A 20,055-nucleotide genomic window follows, 5' to 3' on the forward strand; every position below is an offset into this window, starting at 1 on the left:
GCTCACAGAGCCTGAGACTTGGCAGGTCAGTGTAAAAGTAAAATAGTCCTCCTGCAAAGGAGAAATCAGTGTCCATGTTTCATAACCTGTATTTGTTTGAAGTAGGGCTCTAAGTGTGAGTCCCCACTAGCACAGGACCAAAATTTTTATGTTTTTAAAGGGCATGAGCCTGCCTTGGTGTTTATGTATTTATTCTAGATATTTCTGTTGGAAAGGATAGGAGGCAGATGATTTGCTGATTCTTCTCTCTGATATCCAGCATGCTATTTCATTAAGGTATCATAATTTAAATCCTGCTTCTGAATTATTTGAATAAGAGTAGCTCAGAGTGATTGCCTTTGACATCTGAGCAAGAAATACTTGTTAAAGAACTGAACAGTGTGTCGTCATCAAGTGAGTATTATGGTGTTTTCACGGAGATTTCCAGGGCCTCTTAGCAAGAAAGTCATACCTATTGCTTAAATTAAACATTGAATTGTATGACTTCTGCAGAGGTCAGCTACTAATAACTTAATTCTTAATCATCTGCTAACAACCTGGAGATCAATTCAATTGTTAGGAATTCTAGCAATACCAAAATTACCACTGTGTTGAATTATTAAAGGTTTTTATCAAAGAATGAGCTTAAGTTGCTTTGGTCTTGTGTAAAAATTCCTCTGATCTTCGGCAATCATAATTTATTTACAGCTTCCATACGTTCTCCCTTTTTCACAAAGAAATAGGGTTTCTTAAGTATGGCCAGGAGGCACTGAATTTTCATATGTAGTACTGTCTCTCAGTTAGAAAGGCAGGGAAGAACTGCTGGCTTGAAGGTTCAGCAGCCAGCTTTTCTGTGTGAAAGGCAGGTTATCTAAACATTTTCTTCCCCTGAGAGAGATATTCATAATATTTATTCTAAAATACAAATATTAGGGCTCTTTGCTCCATGTGAATTGTCCTTAGGTATAGTAAATACAGTTCAGGTTAAAATAAAATCAGGGCATAGCAACAGCTCGTGTTTACATTTATAAAAAGTACATGTGGAGATTATTGCAGGAAAATGTTCCAGAATGTATTAAAAAGTCCCCCTTTTAGCTGGATAAAGAACATTTTAACATTTGGACTTGAACCCAAGTTGGCTGTAACTGTGTATTGTGGCTTCCACAGAGTATCTCTCTGTTTAACATGGACATCTTCCCGAAAGTTGGGATTGGTTCATTTTGTAGAAGGCAGATTAATACCAAATGTCCTGGTTTATAAATTGCACGGGACAGGGTTTTTTATTTATTTATTTTTTTAAATTCAGCTTCGATCTAACAGCTAGTGTCTTGACAATCCTTTAGGGGTGAAGAGAGATAGAATCACCTGTTTACCAGTGCTACTTCTCTGTGTTAGACATAGAATTACTTGATATATCTGGTCAGCTGTAGTGAAAATGGAACAGAGAAACAAAGAAGAACTTCATATATTGCTGCAGATCGTACTTAAAACTGCCACACAATTTTAAATGGTACATGACACTATTTTACAAAGAAAGGTATATAGAAATAAATGCCTAATTTCTTGTTTTTGAAAATAATTGACATCACGTTGTGCTTTGAACTGATGTCCTTCTGCCGATAATCTGTTAAATTTCACAACAGATACGTACAAAGACATGATTTTCTTTAGAAACAGGATATAGTAAACGTTCCAAGGAAAATGCTTGCCAAATTTTCATAGAGCAGTTCAGTTCTGACAGGTTTTATTTAAAACTGCTTGTACACAAGCAAATAAAAGGAACAGGATTTTTAGTTGCTATGCCTTTCAATCTCTAGAGGTCGAACTAGCTGGGAGTGGAGAAGAGATCCTCAAAGTGTGCTTATTGGTTTTGTAAGGTCTAAGATTCTTAGATTCTTAGCAGGGTTTGATGGTTCCAGCAGCATGAAAGGGAGAACCTTTGGGAGGCTCACCAGCAATTTAGTTAGTGGATGCCATTATTAAACCAGAGAAATATAACATGGCACCAGATGCTTCCTCAGATCTTTTGCTAAAATGTGTGGCTTTGGTTCTATACTTAAGTTTTGTCTTCTCTCTGGTAGATTTTCACACACGGTTTCACAGTCCAACTATATGGGAGGGTTGGTCTTAATTACAACTTATACTGTAATGCCCCTGGCCTGCTTATTTCTACTCTATAGGATTCCTTGGGCATAGATATAAAATATAAACACATTCAATTTGCTTTCTCTCAAGCAATCTTACTTAGGTCAGCCCCGAAGTGATTCACCTGGTTCTTGGAGCAGAAATGCATTTCTCTGAATGTCTGTTTCACTGAATCCACAAACCCTGGCATGGACACATAGAGAAGGCACATCATTAACAGGCAAAAGGCACTGCCTGCTGATAACTCCAGGCCCCCGTGTAGTGTGCGTCTCTATAACCTGCTCTCACAGTGAAGTTCTTTCCAAAATGCTCGGTGCTAGCCCAGTGCCATCTCAACTGAAATAGCAGCAATTAAATTTCCATTGCAAAGAAAGTATGAACAAAGCTGAATGCTCTCTAAAAAAATATATAAAAATACACCGTTCAGATGGGGAAAGCAGCTCTGAATAGCTGAGAACTCTGTCAAATCAACACCAGTTCTCATCAGACCACTCCAAGGTGCTTCTCTTTGCAATAACATAATGCATTTCAATTTCTGTCACTAGCTGTTTTCCATGCTCAGAAAAACAATGCTACATGATTATTTTCTATCCCTAAAGACAGTGATTTTCCCCTCTAGTTCTCCCAGCTAAAAACTAGTTAAATTAAACATATATAATAGCAAAATTAAAACAAAGTGCTAAACAGAGAGTAAACAGCAAGGATATAGTGAGTGTAGAGATTGCATCTGAAAACATCCCCTCGAAGTTAAAGACTTCAGAAAGTTAGGAGTGAAAACTGAAGGTTAGAATGAAAGCATTTTTTGAAATGTTACCTGTAATGGTTATTGCAGTGTCCTACAGCACTCAATTACAAACCCACTTCTTATATAATTCCCTTCCTTAAAGCTGCATTACATATTTAAATACTCCTGTTCATGTATGCAAGAAGTAAAAAGACAGCTTTCTTAAAAAAATCCCTACAGGAGAATGACCTTCGTGAAGGTAGCTCCCTCAAATGCTGAAAGGGAATAGGAACACTTCTATCTCTTTATTAAAATATGCAGATAAGTTCAGGTTTTTTTCCTCTGTTCTCAGGAAATACACTTTTTAATATATACTGTCATAAGATTACATACAAAGAAGTATATTTTATTTTACAATATGTAAATATGTTGCATTTATTAAAAGCAATCCTCACTAATTTTTCTTTCACTTGCAAAAATTAAAACATATTTTACAGCTAACTGTGCGATATTATTGTATCTAATATGATTTCAGCTGAGGGAAACCAATGAATACAAGTTTGGTGGAAAGATTTTGAAAAATGGCTCCCCTAATTTTTAGTATAGCGTTTTGTTTACAATCAAGGAAAGTGCTCTGATGAGCTGAGAATGAAATCAAATCTCCTCTGTCACTTCAAATAGGACAGCCCTGATTGCAGTTTTCATTGAAACTGCCCAGTTTTCGTTGCAGTTTTCATTGAAACTGCTTTCATATACGATAAAATATTTTATGCCTGGGAATCAGTCCAACACACAAAAAAAGCAATAATTGGCATCAAAAGCATGATGTGATCCTCCACTCACAGAAAAAACTTTTAAAGCCTTGAGCACCTTCTTGCAGATCACCTGGGTGGTCAGTCTGCTGTTGGCCGCTTTGCACTTGGGTTGTGGTGAGTTTTAGCAGACTGACATTTCTATCTGAAGTAAAAACTGTTGTATTTTCTGAAACTCAGAGATAATTTTTTTTGGTGGTTCGTGTGTATGTACCAGTATTTGACTAAAGAATCACGTATTCTCATTGGCATACCAGAAAGAGATCATGTGGATTTAGTCAATTATCCATGTTAGTGAAGGAACTGGCATGCAGGTTAGGGCAAGGAAATACATTTAGGCTTAAATCCCAGTTTTTCTGCGAGCCAGCCATCTTCATTTCTGCCAATTTGAGACAAAACACTCCAAAACTGGTTCATAATATGTGCTTTAGTCTGACCTCAATTATGATCAATTTATACCAGGCTAATTGTGGGGAAAGTTTGGACCAGAGCTGCAGCTTTTTTAATTTTGCCCTTTGAGATCAATTTTTTGCATCATGATACATGTGTCATCACCATATTACTAAAGAAAGGTTAGCCCATTTTGCTGAAATACAGATGAGTTACCAAGAACAGTCTTGCATTCTTAGACCTTTTCTCTGGAGGATGGGAACTGAAGGTGGCCTTATTCATTCTCCTTGCACTGGCCCAAGTAAAGTACAGTCAGCATTAAAGTCTTACCACTTAGGAAAAGTAGCAAACAAAATTTCCACTTTTTTTTTTTTTTTTTTTTTTTTTTTGTGAGTTGATTATTGACACAGCAAGAAGGAAGAATTGACCATGTCCGACACTGAGTTCTGGAAGTTCACCAAGCTCAAAGAAGGTGTCCAAAATCTCCCCAGATGCCTCTCCAGTGAATTTTCTAAGCTTCAGTGCACAGGAGTTCGATATCATCAAACAGAGCCCTGGTAGTCAAGAACTATCTACATGAAACATTCTCAGTTCAGGGTAAAAGTGTCAAACGACTTCTGCATTAGAAGACCCACAAATGTCAGAATTTGTCACAGGCCCACTACAGAAATGGATATTTTCGGTTTGCTGCTTATGGTCTTACAAACTTTTCCTACTATTATAATTTCTTCGGAAAAGTTTTATTCATCCATTAAACTAAATGAAAGGGGAGAAAGTCCAAAAACAGTCTATGACAGTCTTTGTAAAATTAATAAGAAATTCCAGGAACCAAACCAAAATGATAAAAACAACCTAAGCAAAAAAATAATAAATTTAATCCAAGCTTTTGATCATTCTTCAGCCATCCCTCTTGGGACTGGGCTTTACCAACACATCTCTCCAGTAGATACACTGCAAGGCAATATAGCATTACATTTATGATGACAAAGTAAATTATTCAATAAAGAAATTCAGGTTTCAGTAATGTCTTTTTTCCACTTAAATTTATGCAGCCGTGAATATTTGCACATTGCTATTTATCTGTCTAGTGAGCCTTTTTAGTATACGAGTGCCTCCTAATGAGTAAATAGCCAAAATCGCACTAGGATGGTGCTATATCTTTCCTTCTACTTTCTCTCAGTTGATTTAACCTTCTTTCCGTTCTTTGTGTGTCTACCCGACAATTTTTTTTCAAACTCTCTTTCTAAATAAATTCACTTGTACACGCTTCTTACCCCCTTACTCTTAATTTTAGTTACTTTTTAGGGAACTGTAAAAAATAAATCAGAAATAAACATTTTCTTCCATTTTGAAAACAGTCATATCTATGATGGTTTAAATTTCCTATACCAATAGGCTTCTCAGAATAATTGTTGCTCTCTGCACAAACCAGACTTCTGCATTTTTATACTGAAATAGCTGAAAATGTAACAGTCCAACTGGAAGCCAGAAGGTAAAGACAACAGGGCCCAAGGCAACTGAATGGGTTATCTCAACAGCCTGGAAACTCTTTGAGCCAGTCACAGAAGACCATTATCTATTTCCTCTCATACCAGTCTGAACGTGCAGAGGCAGCACAGAACCCAGGCAGTCTCTAACGCTGAACTAATGGGAGAAATAGGAGAAAATATTTAAAAAATATTTTTAAAATAATCAGTTTGTCAGTCTTTCTAAGCGTACCTCATTTTGTCTTGAGAACAGCATCAACAGCTATCTTCACCTGGATGTGAATTTCAGGCAGACATGGAACTATTTCCTAAGAGGTATTTGCACCAGATGTAGACTAAGGTTTTCCTGGGGCACTAGGATGGGACAGCTCTTCTGAGTCTGCAGCCTCCTAAAGTTACTGTGAGAGATCTCACCACAACAATTTAAAAACCAACTCAAGCCTTATGGTGTACTAGACATGAGGGTGCATATAGAAAGAACAAGTCCATCCTCAAATCCTGGTTTCAGGGAGTGACTGGAATAATTCATTCAGTCTCCAGTCTTCAGATATACCTTCACGCTCTTGAAGGAGCATGAAGGTACCCCATACTTAAATCACACACATGAACCACATGCAGAGTTGCAAGTACTTAAAAATGGAGGAGGATCACTCTAAACCTAGTGACCTGTCTCTTTTATGGCAAGGTTTAAAACAAAAATGCAAAGATCTGTAAATTTTGATTGACAAAATTAGCAATCAAGTTTTTTCTTTATTTTGTTATTTTGTTTCAGAAAAAGAAAAATCTTTCTCTTACCGCTGATTAAGTTCCAAGCTGCTGGTCCTTCTTTTTTATTTAATCCCCCAAGAGGAAGGGAGCAATGAAATCTCTGTTTTTCATCCTTTCGTCATTCCTAAATGGAGATGCCTAAAATAAAAATGTAAAGAAAATATAATTTCTTTTAATCTGAAAGTTTTTACTTAAAATATGGCATAATTTTTATTTGGAAATTAAAGAATCACAAATCTTATTTCTTGTGATTTATCTTTAATAAAAGTTCAGCTTTATTCCCAGTTCATGCATTCAATAGAGAGACATTACATTGCAGGAGACAGTCTGAAAGTTCTTCTGGGTTCAGAAATGGCTTATTGCTAATGAAGTCTTATAGTGGAAGATAGTAAACTTTTTTTTTAAGCTCTTACAGGGTTGTAAAGCAGACAAGTATGTTCTCATTGAGACAGGTGACGACTAAAATATTCTAGTTCTAGATTTCTTGATTCTGTAAATAAGTTGAAGTCACAAAAATATTATTTAAAAAATCATATCTCTTTTTTCAATGGGGTTGTCTTTGAAGATAGAATGCTGGCAATCTAGGTTGACATTTGTCCTCCAAAAAACAAGTTACCTGTAGTAGTCACTCCAAAAGAAATGTAATTTCTTTTACCATGATTGACATACAGAATTTTAACTTGCCCTTGTCTTCTGCATAGGACACGAAAGGCTGTTTTGCCTTTTTGAGTGTCAAGGGATATATGTAACCTGTGTATTCAAGTTCTGGGTTGTTTGGGTTTTTTGGTTTGTTTGTTTTTTTTTTTTTTTCCTGAAACACCTCTTGCCTCCCAAGATCAGATATCCTTCTCTGATTTTGAGATCTTAAGGAAATATTCAGAACAAAGTAACTCCCTTCAGTTCCTTCCTCCTCTTTTTCCACTTCAATATTTTAGAAAGAATAAAGAAATCAAACCACAGTCATGCTGTTACTGTTTATTAAGTAATTTCTTAACCCGCAAAAAGGCAAGAAATTCACTGGCTTAAAATAATCAGAGTCTCTGCATATACTTCTGTGTTACCCTGTCCTCTCTGCTGTACACTCTGGGAACAGGAGAGGAGAGGGGAAGAGGTGGCAGTGAAGGAAATTTCTCTTCTCTCCCCATTTCCTGCTCCTGGGGATAAAAAAATCAAGTTGGGTTGTCAGCAGATGTGTGCTTTCATGCTCCTCCTGCAGCCAGTACATATTTGCTTGGAAGAAGAGGCTGGACATGGCTCGCTATAATTTTCATCTTCGGTCTCACAGAATTTCTTTCTGGTTGGGGAATTTGCAGGTGTAACACCACCAATCATGTTACCGTCTCATGAGACAGTAACCATCTCACTGAATTTCACTGAATTTCACTGAATTTTTAGAGTTGGAAGGGACCATAAAGATCATCTAGTCCAACTCCCCTGCCGAAGCAGGATTGCCCAGAGCATGTCAGAGCATCTCCCGGTGCTTCTGCATGTTTTTCTGTATGTTTTGCTACAGACTGTGAAACTGAGTCACAGTTTTTAAGGAATTATTTTCTATAATTATTGATCTAGGATTATTATTTTCTTTTAACTAAGTAATAAAGAAAAATGCAAACAGGGGTCGGGGAGACATTCTACTTCGATCAAATGCCTCCAGACTGAACATCTTAAAAAATACCTTGCACTAGCTTCCTCCCCCCCACCCCCCCCATCCAAATAAGGTGAGCAGAAAAGCTACACCTTGATCCTCTTGGAAGTAATTTTTATTAAAAAGCTAGGTGAAGGTGAGGATTTCTATAGCAGCAGAAGCAAATGGAAATGATTTTAGGCTTAATTTCAACAAAGGGAGAGAAACCCTCATGGGGGGACATGCAGGTACAGAACTTCAGGCCCATGGTATTCCATAACAGCATTCAGGCAGTCCACCCAGGAGAAATGCCTTTGGAACCCTGCCCAAATAAAGACTCACTTACTACAAAAAGACAATAAATGCAGAGGTTCATTTTTTAAAGATAGTATCATTTGTTCTCCCATCACTGAAATTAAAGGCACATTTGAAGCAAACAGAAGGGCAACTTTCATTAGAGATGCAAATCGGAACACATGAAATTGAACTTTATAGTGCTAATTGCCCCTTGAAGAAAGTGCTGTCCGACAGTCAGTACCAGAGATGGTACTAGAATCTACTGAAAAGTAGAAATCTTAGTATTTTAGACATAGAAAGTTTTTAAATATCTGATTGGGTAATGATTTTAACATTGATTTACTATTTGAAAGTAAAATTTTAACTGCCTCAGTTTTATATAAGCAGCCACACATTCAAAAACTCACATTTTTTCATCAAGGCAAACCTAAGGCTTTTTGAAGTTTAAATCATAAAAATAAATAAACAAGACATTCTGGAATAAATGGGAGTTGGCAGTAGCAGATTCCGACTCCAGGTGTTTCCCTGTCTTGGAGTTCTGACTTGGATCCCGAGCTTTCCTACCCAAGTTATACATCCAAAGCACTGGAAAAAGAAGTCTGCAAGTTACATCTGTCTCAGGGAAACTTTTAAATTTTGCATAGTTGAATAAAAACCCCATCATGCTCTAAAGCAACTACTTATTTTCACCCATGTAAACTTCTCAGATATTCAACACCCCCTCGAAACTACAGTTTCTTGAAAACAAATACTCAGACACTCACATCTTTAGACAATGTGAAGAAATAATCCCTGAAGGTGGGAGTCTTCTTCTAGTCATTAGATCACATTATCAGACACAGCTAAAACTGTGCTAAAGCTGAGCTAAAGCTCAGCTAAAGCTGAAATTGGATCTTTGATCCAATTTCAGACTTGTCTTACTCAGGAACTGTAAGTTATACTATCCTTCAGGTGGCTGCATTCAACCTTTGCTCCAAAATGAAAATAAGCTCTGCTTTGTTTGCCTTGTAGTATTTACAAATATCATAAGTTCACTCACAATTTTTGGGGTGGGGTTTTTTTTTTTGAGATAAACAATGTGCTATGCACATCAAAGCTACCATTACCACAGGTGAAGGGGAATAAAGCTGACAAGTAGGGTTTCTGTATTTCACCCACAGTAGGAGACCCAAAGTCCTCTTTTTTAATAATATTAAATTATTTCTACAAAGCAAATAAAAGAAAATTATTCCAGGTAGTCCAGACACACAGTGTTTAGAGTCATCTTGGCAATGTGAGAAAAGCAGAGATTTGAACATGGATTTCTGAGATCTGACATCAGCTGCCAAACTGCTGTATAATTGTGACATAGGTTTCTATTCTTCTCCCACTATTCATTAAAAATGTCATCTTGGCACTGAACAGCCTTCTCCAAACCTCTTAGTGTGGTAATAGTGGTATTACTACATTCAATTAAAAGTATTTTACGAAGTATTTGACAAACAAATAATAGTTGAAGAAAGATTGTTCACCAGAAGTGTCCCAGTTGGGTTCACTTCTGAGTTGATGTCGACGGGTTTGCACAGTTTGAAATGTTTAAATCTGTCCAGTTTAGCATAAACAGTTGGCTATGTATATTTTCAAGCATGTGTCAAAAGCGATGACAGTTATTTAAATATACTATCAGAAGATGTTGTAAATTGTTACAGCAAGCAGCACATACTGAAAAGGCAGCATGGCTACTAGGCTTTACAGAACTCGATCATCCTTTATAAATTCCAAGCACCGTATATGGATGACAAAATTTAAATCTTTGGTTGAAAGCTTTATGCCAAAACAATCTTAGTTTTAGATTCTTAGGACCTTTAGATTCTTCTGTATTAATAAATTATCCAACAAAACATTTCATTATCTACCTTACTATTCTAACTTATAAACAAGTCAAGAGGTTTACAGCCTAAGAAATAGATGTCTTTAGTTCTGAAACTTCCATTGTTTTCATTTTCCGTTTTGTATGAATTTACATCCCAAAATGCATTTTTGGTTTAAAAGGAAAGCCTGTTTCTTTACAATGTTAGGCTGTAAAAACAGGGTAAAAATCAAATGAGACAGCGTGGGGAGATGGCACATATTATATTTATTTGTCTTTGTAGATCTATGTGTGAATGCTTAGTTCTGTGCTGCTGCTTCTACAATTCTAAAAGAGCAAAAAGAACTTTTAGAGAGGTGAAAGCATTAATGCTCATACCACTAAACTAATCACAGATGTGCTTCAGGACCACTTTGTATGACAGTGCCATCCTGCACTCTTGGGAATGGGGAAATGGGCTCGCTGGATGTTCTTTTTTTATTATTATTATTTCTTGCATTTTACTGTTCTAGCCTTAATTATATTGTGATGAGATCTCATGAGCACCACAACAGTTTAAAGTTCATGTATGTGTTATTGAGTAACTGCCCACGGCAAAGAAATAAGGCACAAACCCACAGAATTAATCTCCACATAAATTAGTCATACAGTTTATCCAAAAAGCCTCTTCACTGACACGTTCCCTCCTCTGTGGGGAAGCAGGTACCTGACGCAGTTTAGGCTTTTTAAACATTTTATTATGATGTTACTGTTAATTTAGACACTCTCCTTATTGATTGGCAGCATTGCTTGCGATGGAGAGTGTAAATTCTTCTCTGCTAGATCCTGGGAAAGTTCCATTTACCTCAGTAGAGCAGAACAGAACATTCACGCCGCTACGTGGTACCTGGCAGAGCTCAGCCAGCAGGTCCGGAGGAAAATCACTGCTTGGAGGGATATTTCCTTATCTACCAATATGTAGCAAGAGACCAGCATTTCAAACATATGTTCATGATATAATATACTTTCAGTAGGTAAAAAAGACAAACACATTTTAGGTATGTAGTTTACTCAGAAAGGACTATTCGCTTATAATAATTAGCTTTGCTAGCGAGATTTTAATCATTTCATTTTTTAATACAAATATTTGCCTAATAGATATGAAAGGTATTTATTTTCTCTTCAGTTGGCTTTCTTTCCTAGGATTAGTATAACATGACAGATGGCTGATGTCATCTTTACTTGGAAGAACTCAGCTGGCAATAATAGCATGGTACATTTCTGGGGATTTGCGGTGCTGTATGTCATGAAGCGGTTTTCAACCAAAAAGAGTCCAAAAGGGAATTCCCAGAAGTAAATATCTGCCTATGATATCCTACTGCGTCTTGTTGATGCATCACAAACAGAAGGAAGCATAGAGTCTTTATAAAACTCCATAAATATTTACAATATTGTTGAAAATACATTGGAAATGCTACAGATTGCAAATGGTATGGGCCCCCTTGGCACTGTATCTTTAATTTTGCTGTTGAGTGAGAATAACAAAAACTGGTGCTTTATATATATCAAAATCTGTTATGTATATATTTGAAGTTCAGTGATTTTTGTCACATTTGGCATTTGTGAGTAATAGAGTGAAAGCATTAATATTATTAGAATGTAGATACCCTGGTTGATTGTTTTTCATTTTGCTAATGATTACTGTGATGAGTAGACTAATGTCAGGGTCGGAGGGTTAAAGTTAATGAGAGCTTTCCGTTGCGCCATTGATTAATGGTGGATACCATAGCGAGAGATTTTCAGATTCCTCCCACATAAAAAAAAGTGAAGGTAAAAATGGACTGATGCCAATTTAAACACTTTGACTACCTACCAAAATATTTCTAAACCTTCTGTCATAATTAAACCTAGGCCTGACAAAACCTGTGAGAAAGTGTATAAAAATATATAAATTGTATCAGATACTTGTAATGATATAAATTAAAGCTGGCTTTATAAATCTACACTTTCTCCATCTGCACTAGGCTAAATTATAGTAGATTTTATATTCCTCCACCTAAATGCACGTTGAAGAGTAGCTTTTTCTATAGGTAGAATAAAAGGACAGATTGTAGCATAATATGTGTTTAAATATTATAAAAAGGATTCCTGCCATATTTGATTTAAAATTATTGTTTAAATATTTTGACTCTAGTTGATATTTTTCCCTTTTTAATCCAAGAACAGGCTTTACTAACTGGATTCCAAAGACAGAGGCCATTCACTGACATCCATAAACATCTAACTCTTCTTGAAGAAAATAGATATAAATGCAAGAAAGCAGACCAATACCCAAACCAAACTGAGCAAATATTTTTGACAATTATTTTCCACTTCAACGGTTCTTCTTACTCTCCACCACAATGAGTAGGAAAAGTGAAGCTGGGAGATGTTGAAAAAAAAAAAAGCATCTTAAAACCCAAAAATACTAACCCTCCCAAACTACCCCCAAAAAGCCCCTAACCCTACTTTCAAAAGTTTCGTGTCAATCAAGATATAGAAGTTGTTTTTAAATTTCTACTAAGGGTTTTTTGAAATATATGGTTTTTTAGCAAAGAATATTATAACAGGTAGAGTATGAGAAGACTTAATGACTTAAAACAAATGTCTTTGCCCATCATTACTGTATCTTTATATGCCTAAGAAATGCACAAATAAAATATGAGCATGACATTTATATGAATATTTTTATTCCTTTTCCATTTTTATTAGGAAATAAAATGAAATGGCTGCATATGCCATGGTTAAGAGAAGTTCAATCTTGATCCATCACCTGAACATTATCGCCAATGAATGATAATTGACCCATGATACCTATTAGCACCAATGTGGGCTTTGCCCATTATACGAACAAATTTGAAACAGGCTGGCCTTATAATGGGCAGCATAAAGCTGTCATGTTCCACTGTAGTTATGTTGATGGTGCACTGAAGAGACCATCATACCCTGCAACGTGGAAAATAGTAGGCTGGTAGGATTTTTAATGTTTTTCTTTTGTGGTACAGTGTATTTCTTTCCTAAGTATGATTAAATAATCATAAGAACTCCTCTAAGGGCTAATCTGCGTTATTTCCCAGATTTTCACCTTGGGGACATATTGTCCCTTGTCACTGAAACCTCAGGGACAGAAGGGTACGCCACAGGGTGGCACAGCAGGAAGCTGAGATACTGATGAAACAGTGTTCAGTTAATGAAGGCATGGCCCATGGCCTCTGCTGGTATGCCATATGTTTGAAGAAATGCTAATGACTACAATTCAAATACCTTTTTCATCTTAACTATATGTAAATGTGTTTATAAATGCTCTCTTATAAATATACTATCACATTTTTAAAAGCTAAGTGCTAATGTTGCTTTCAACATCTATAATACACAATAATTAAAACTTTAGCAATTCTGCTTAATTATACCTTATGGGAAACTGTACAGTAATTTATAGAAATTAAGCAGAAAAACAAAGATCAACAGAAATAAAGCAGCAGTGGAAGAACTGAATAATAAATCACTTAGATCATTAATTTACAAAAACAAAATCATTGTGAAAAGACAACTTAGGGCCCAATTCTCAAACAGCTGGGATGTGCAAGGGGAAGATCAGTTAGAAAACTCAAGGCATTCCATTAAAACACTCCTCCAGCAAGTTGAACTAACGGTGACTTTTTTTAAACTGTCAGACAATTTAACAAATGCAAACAACCGAACTACAGATTTAAGAGCAAAAACGGAAGGGGGGTTTAATTCAGCAGTGTCTCTTTTCTCTTTGCTTTACCTTTGTGAAAACCCTGTAACACTGCAGGTGATCATTAGCCACAAATGGCATTTTGCAGTGAATCATCTCCTCCACAAGTGGCCAAAACAACCTCTCCATCGCCACAGCAGAAGTGCTGCTCAGGAAGAGCAGTTGGTGACCAGGTTAGACTACATGGGACAGTACTATTTTTGCTGCAAGACAGGTCACCCTGTTGCAGCCGTAACTATTCCAAAGAAATTCCCTGAAGATGCAGGTTAAAGCATGGTGGTATTGCTAATCCATGAATCTACTACTGGCTCTTTTTTTCTTAACATGCTAGAGACCCGACCCACCCATATGCAAATTCTGCCTAATATCTACTACAGAATTTAAATAAAGTTAAGATGAAGAAGGGAGAACTATTTTAAAATCTCTGAGAAAGTCTACTTACATGGCATCTCACAGAGGCAAACCCATGAAAATTAACCGTCAGCTAACTCCATTTTCTAGCCAAAAATACAGTTCAAGCAACAAGGAAACTAAACTATAAACTGCTAACAGCTGCCTGGGGGATCGTTAGGACACTCGGTATTAAGGCAGAACACCTGTATCCAGTTGTTTTTACTGATTACGTTTTTTCTCTTTCACCTCAAGAATTAGGATGGAAGGAATTCTATGAATGAGCTTTGCTTGTCCATTTTCAGCCAGAACTGTCCTATACAAGGGCTATACCCCCACAGGAAGACTTTTTTCTGCTTCCCTCTCACCGAAAAGGGTCAAAAATTCAACCTTAAGGAATGAAGAGAAGTGAAAAACTATAGTATCTTGTGGTCATCTTACTTACAAATTAGGCAACCACTTGAAAAAAAATAATTTCAGAGTATCCATGTATTGTGGAGCACGCCGTGGGAACTCAAACCAGGTTTGTGCATGTCTGGTTTACACAGCGAAACATTGGAACCTATTTCACAGTCAAGGCACTGGATTCCTTAGGTTCTATTAAAGAGAATTTGAAAAGAAAATCACAATATTTCAGTATCTTGGTGGAAGGTTCTTTAGGCTGAGTAAACAACCTCTTTATCAACTCTGCCATCTCTCCAAGGGGAATTTGTCTTCAGCTGCCTCAGCCAAAGGCAGCTTTTTGCCCGAAGTGCCCTCTTCAGCCAGTCAAGACTGTCAGTCAGGGTCAAGAATTTGGCCCTACATATTTGACACATAGGCTCTGAATGTCTCATTTTTTAAGCATTAACACTGACCGGGCTGTTGAGGTGTCATTCTTTTCTGGAAGCCTGGTGAGGCATGGGCCTTTTGTTGGCCCTTCATACAGAAGAAAATTTCACACTCTGGCTGTACGTTATTTTTTTATTGACAAAAATGTAAAATATGGAGGACAGGGTAATGGACTAGAGAGTGTGTCCTTCAGCTTAGCAAGTCAGCTCCAGCTTGGAGAGCAGAGGATTGCTTTGGCACTTAGCACTTGCTTAGTGACCTCTGTGAAGAATACCAGTAAAATTATTTTAGGTACCTGCCATTACCACAGTTAACGAACTCCAGTGTTCTAAAAAGGAAAAGACATTCCTTCGCTCCTATTTCACACATAAGGACGTAAGGCAGAAGAGGCAAATGGCATTTCTGAAAAAGAGAGGTGGCCAACACAGTGATTTTGACAAGAATCAGAAAACTTTAGATAGCTGACCCTCAAGTTCAGACCCAGTAGATATTTAAACAATGAAAATGGGATTTATGTAGAATTTACCTGCTTCAGGGCAAAAATATTAAATTGGAAGATTCCATTCAGTCCTGAAGAGCATAAAACCATTCTATCTCTTCCTATATTACTGCTTGTGGTTTATTTGTTTGTTTGTTTTTTTGTTCATTTTTAAGTCTTTAAATTAAAATATCCTAAGTGCTACATGGAATGATTTAACAAGTCTAATATGTGCTGGCTGGTTCAAAGTAGAGGTAAACATAAAGGGGTTTTTTTGTAACATAACCAGATGAATATATAATTTGAGTAGACTACAGGAATGCAGAAAAAGAGTGGAAGCGACAGAGAAAGACTTCTGGATTTCAGTTCCCATTGACAGGATTATCTCTCTCACGTACAAAACACAGAGTTTTGAGGCAAAAGGCCTGACCCCAGATGTTCCCCTTTACCAGCTGCTGCAGAGTTAAACCTCCTCTTCTGGCCTTTCTTTAATGCTCAGCAAATCTCAGATTGTCTTCTGCACAGCATTAGAGCTCTATGAGGAGCATTTAAAAGTGCTCTGAAGAAGACAGTGGTTAGAGTACCCATCTAGGACCTGGGTGGCTTGATCTTGGAAATCCTCAGGCAGGGCTCCTGTTCCCAATTCAATTAGCAACTATTCACTTGAGAATTACGTACACACAGGGCAATGCTGCTTGTGGCATTTTAACAGGCATAAGTGAACGCGTATCAGGTACCTCAAAATAGGCCTTACCTTATCTAAAAGAGACAATTTTGAGCCTCAGAAGAACACAGCAGGCGTGCTTTCCCAAAGCTTTGTAAAGCATGGAGACTTGTCCTGTCCATTCCTTAATTCTGCAGCTGCAGGTAGCCTCACACATCATACGTTTTATTTCACTTTCTCAGGTTTCTGACCCGCTCTGTGCCCTGGGGAAGGAGCCTGGCTGTTTGAAACCAACAGCAACATTATACTCCCATAAACTTAGAGAATGCTGTGAGCCTATTGAAATGCTTTGTTTGAAATTAGAAAACACCTTTCAAGCAAATTTAATCAAAATTGATACTTTCCTTTAAAAAGTTCAATTTTGTCAAAACGCTGTTTCCTGACAGCTGCAGCTATAACTTATATTTAGAAGCTTCCAAAACATTTTAATTTTGAGGTTATTATACAGATACTTCCAGTGCTAGAGGAGAATATCGTGAACACTGAAGGCTTAGAATAGCCTTTTCAAAGCAGGATCAAGGGCCTTAAAATGTTGCACATGGATATGGCTGGGAGATTATTTCATGAAACAAAAAACATTTGGAAAATGTTTGGAAAACATTGCTTTCCCTAAATCTATACAAAGAAATGAAGTCTCAAGCATTTGTTAAGCAAAACCACCATATCATATCCTCCTGATTATTAAGTTTGATGTATTTTGTCTATTTACTCACACGTAGCATATGAGACATGAACTCTGGGGCAGGGGTGAGCAGACTTCAGTAAGGGAGGCTGGTGCATGCTGAAAACCCTTTACACCAGAAGAGCTGCCAAAAGAGGAAAGAACATAAAATTAGATGATAGGAAGCAAAGGCAATCCTGATAACAAGGAATAAATAAATAAGGACTTCTTTCTCTCTCATATATTTATTTAATTTATTTTTAATGTAGAAGACACTTAAGCTGTTTCTAAAGGCATTTTCGTGCCACCATTCCTTGGAGTCTTAGAACACACGGTACCTACCATTGCTAAGCCATAGTTCATTTCACCAGAGGTATCCAGAAAGCTAATTATCTCCTGAGAACTTGCTATAATTTTAAGGGTTATGCACAAGATGTTAACTAATCACACAGCTCCCAGATATTTGTAACATGCAGTGTGACTCTGAGGTTGCATTTAAATGAGAGACAGGCATGACTACTGATGTGTTGTTTGTTAGTGCTGCACAGCAAGCAAAATGCTACATTACACAGTGCCAAATTCACAATACTTCATCGGTTATGCTTCAGAGATAACAGAAAGCATACAACACTTAATCAGTGTTCAGTGTTCCACAGGCTATATTAAATAATAATAATAATAATAAACTGAGAAGTACTTCAGGAAAAAATACACGACAAAATTAATTACAAATTGCAAATATGATGCAAATGAATGCAAACAAGAAAAACAAAATGTGCATTTTTTTACCAAACACGGACTCGATTTGGAAAACCCAGGCTCATTGGGAAATGAGAGCTCATAGATCAGGCCTTATATTACCTTCACTGGCTCAAAACTACAAAAATTAAATGTAAAAGTCATGTCCTTAAGTTGTTTACATGATTTCTGTTGGTAAAGACACTCAGAACATATTCTCAATTTAGAATTGTAACTTTTTAATAAATGCTGAAATCAAAACTCCTTCAGACGTATTGGACTTTCCACCTATTTTCAGAAATGGGTGCACACAGAAAATATGACTTATTGAATCTGAAAACAATAACGTTGACTTCTTTGATGAGTGTTTGGTCCCTGCCCTTGAACCAAAGTAAAAACAACCAGTTAGGCATTTTATGATAAATCCTCACTTAAAAAAGTTGTAACTTAATGCAGTCAGTCAGTCAATAGTCAAAAGTGAATGTACATGTTGTATAATGTTTAGATAAAATATCTATCTATATAAAGACAAAAAAAAAAAAAAAGAAATAGAATTAGAAAATACTACTATACCATTCCTGCAAGAGTTAACATTTATGCCTTGTCATTCATAATTTGAGCAAAATTACGATAGGTAAATAAGATAGATAACTGTTACCTCCAAATTTCTGACACGTGAATTATTTAATTAATTGTTCCCATTTTATGCTACAACACTCAGCATATTTCAGTAGGTCCATACATATTTCAATAGGTGCATCTTTTAAATTTAGGGCTATGTCATCACCAGACTAAATTAGAGACTAGATAATTAATATTTAACTCCTGTTAAAGCATCTTGACACGTGTAGACTTAACCACTGCCCTTCATTTAAGACAGCCACATGAAACATCTATTTGTAAATTTCCATTTAATTTTAAAGCAAATGAAGCACCAATATAACTTCACAGGGCAAATATATGGCAAAAATTCAAAGAAACCAGGGTTTTAGCAACGCAGAGAAAGCTTATATCTATGTGTGTTGCAGAATTTATTCCCTTCTGATCAGAGAGTTGAGGGGAAGAAGAAGGAACCTCAGATGAACTAGAACAAAATCTACAGAGAGTTATTTTCAGGGCATATCTAACAACTAACGATGCGGATTTCCAGTTTAAGCTCAGTGGGGAAAAAAAATGGCAAGCAACATTCCAGGAAGCTGTGGTATTTGCCATAGAAATTGAAGTTTGCCTTGAAGCAAGAAGCAGCTGTTACTGAGAAATATGGAAATAATTTACCATAAGAGGCAAATGCATGAAAAAAAGAGATTCTAATCTGGTTCATGATATTATAGAATTATTTTAAAAAAATAATTCAGAGAATAACCCACAAAATAAATGCACAAAAATGCAAAATGTGAGAGATAAATGCTGACACTACGGGGAAAAACTATTGAAAGACCACTGAGTTAACTAGACGGCCAGAGTGGAGGGTCTCAGGTGTTCAATGAAACCTGCCTTCCTGCTCCGGGGGAGTCTGGTTGGAAGTAGCGAAAAGAGAGTTGCAGGCCAGAAGAATTAAAATAGCTGTTTATACTCAAAGATAAAACTACAGATCAGAAATGCTGAAGAGCCTAAAAAGTCCGGGATCAAAACTGGAATCTCGTAATTAGCTATTCCCATTTAGGAATTGTGTCTACTTAACCCAGATTTCTAATCTGTCTCTGAAAAGTGAACTGGAGAAGCTCAGGTAGACAAAATTAAAAGGATGAACTGATCAGTATGGCCAAGAACTGTACCCTATCCCAGGAAAAAGACTTTAACTTTCAGTGTCTTAGATGCCAGACAAAAAATAAATAATTCCACAGAAATAAAGTCTTATTCAATGGCATTTTTTTTTGCCAGCTCTAGTACTCAGTTTGAAAAAGTCATTTTCGGGAATAATTAACTTTAAACCCGCCTCTCCCCAAAACAGAGATTTTCAGTATGTTATTTAAAGTCCACAGGCCAAATTGTCTATCAATTAACTCTGACTTCAGAGAATCAGCAAAAATGCAGCTGCAAAGCATAGAACTTTTCTAGGATGAAAATTTGTTCCCAACTATGTAGTTTTGAAAGAGCCTATCCTTTTAAGGTCCCACTTTGGAGAAAAGACAACAATGAACTCTGCATCTCTACTACCAACCAGTCTACACTACTTTAACACTTAAGTACATGCTAAAACTCAATCACATCATTGAGATTTAAACACAGTTAAACAAATTCCTGAATAAGGGCTTATATATACACAACAGCATTTCGTGCTTTTTTAGCTGCGATGACTTCACAATCCAATTCCAAGCTGTTACATATGAGAAGCCATTAAGTTCAAAAAAAAAACCCAGCATTACTTGCTTCAAATTTCCATAAGTAACTCTTTAATTTT

Source organism: Numenius arquata, chromosome 7 (genome assembly GCF_964106895.1).
Source record: "Numenius arquata chromosome 7, bNumArq3.hap1.1, whole genome shotgun sequence".
Classification (NCBI taxonomy): Eukaryota; Metazoa; Chordata; class Aves; order Charadriiformes; family Scolopacidae; genus Numenius; species Numenius arquata.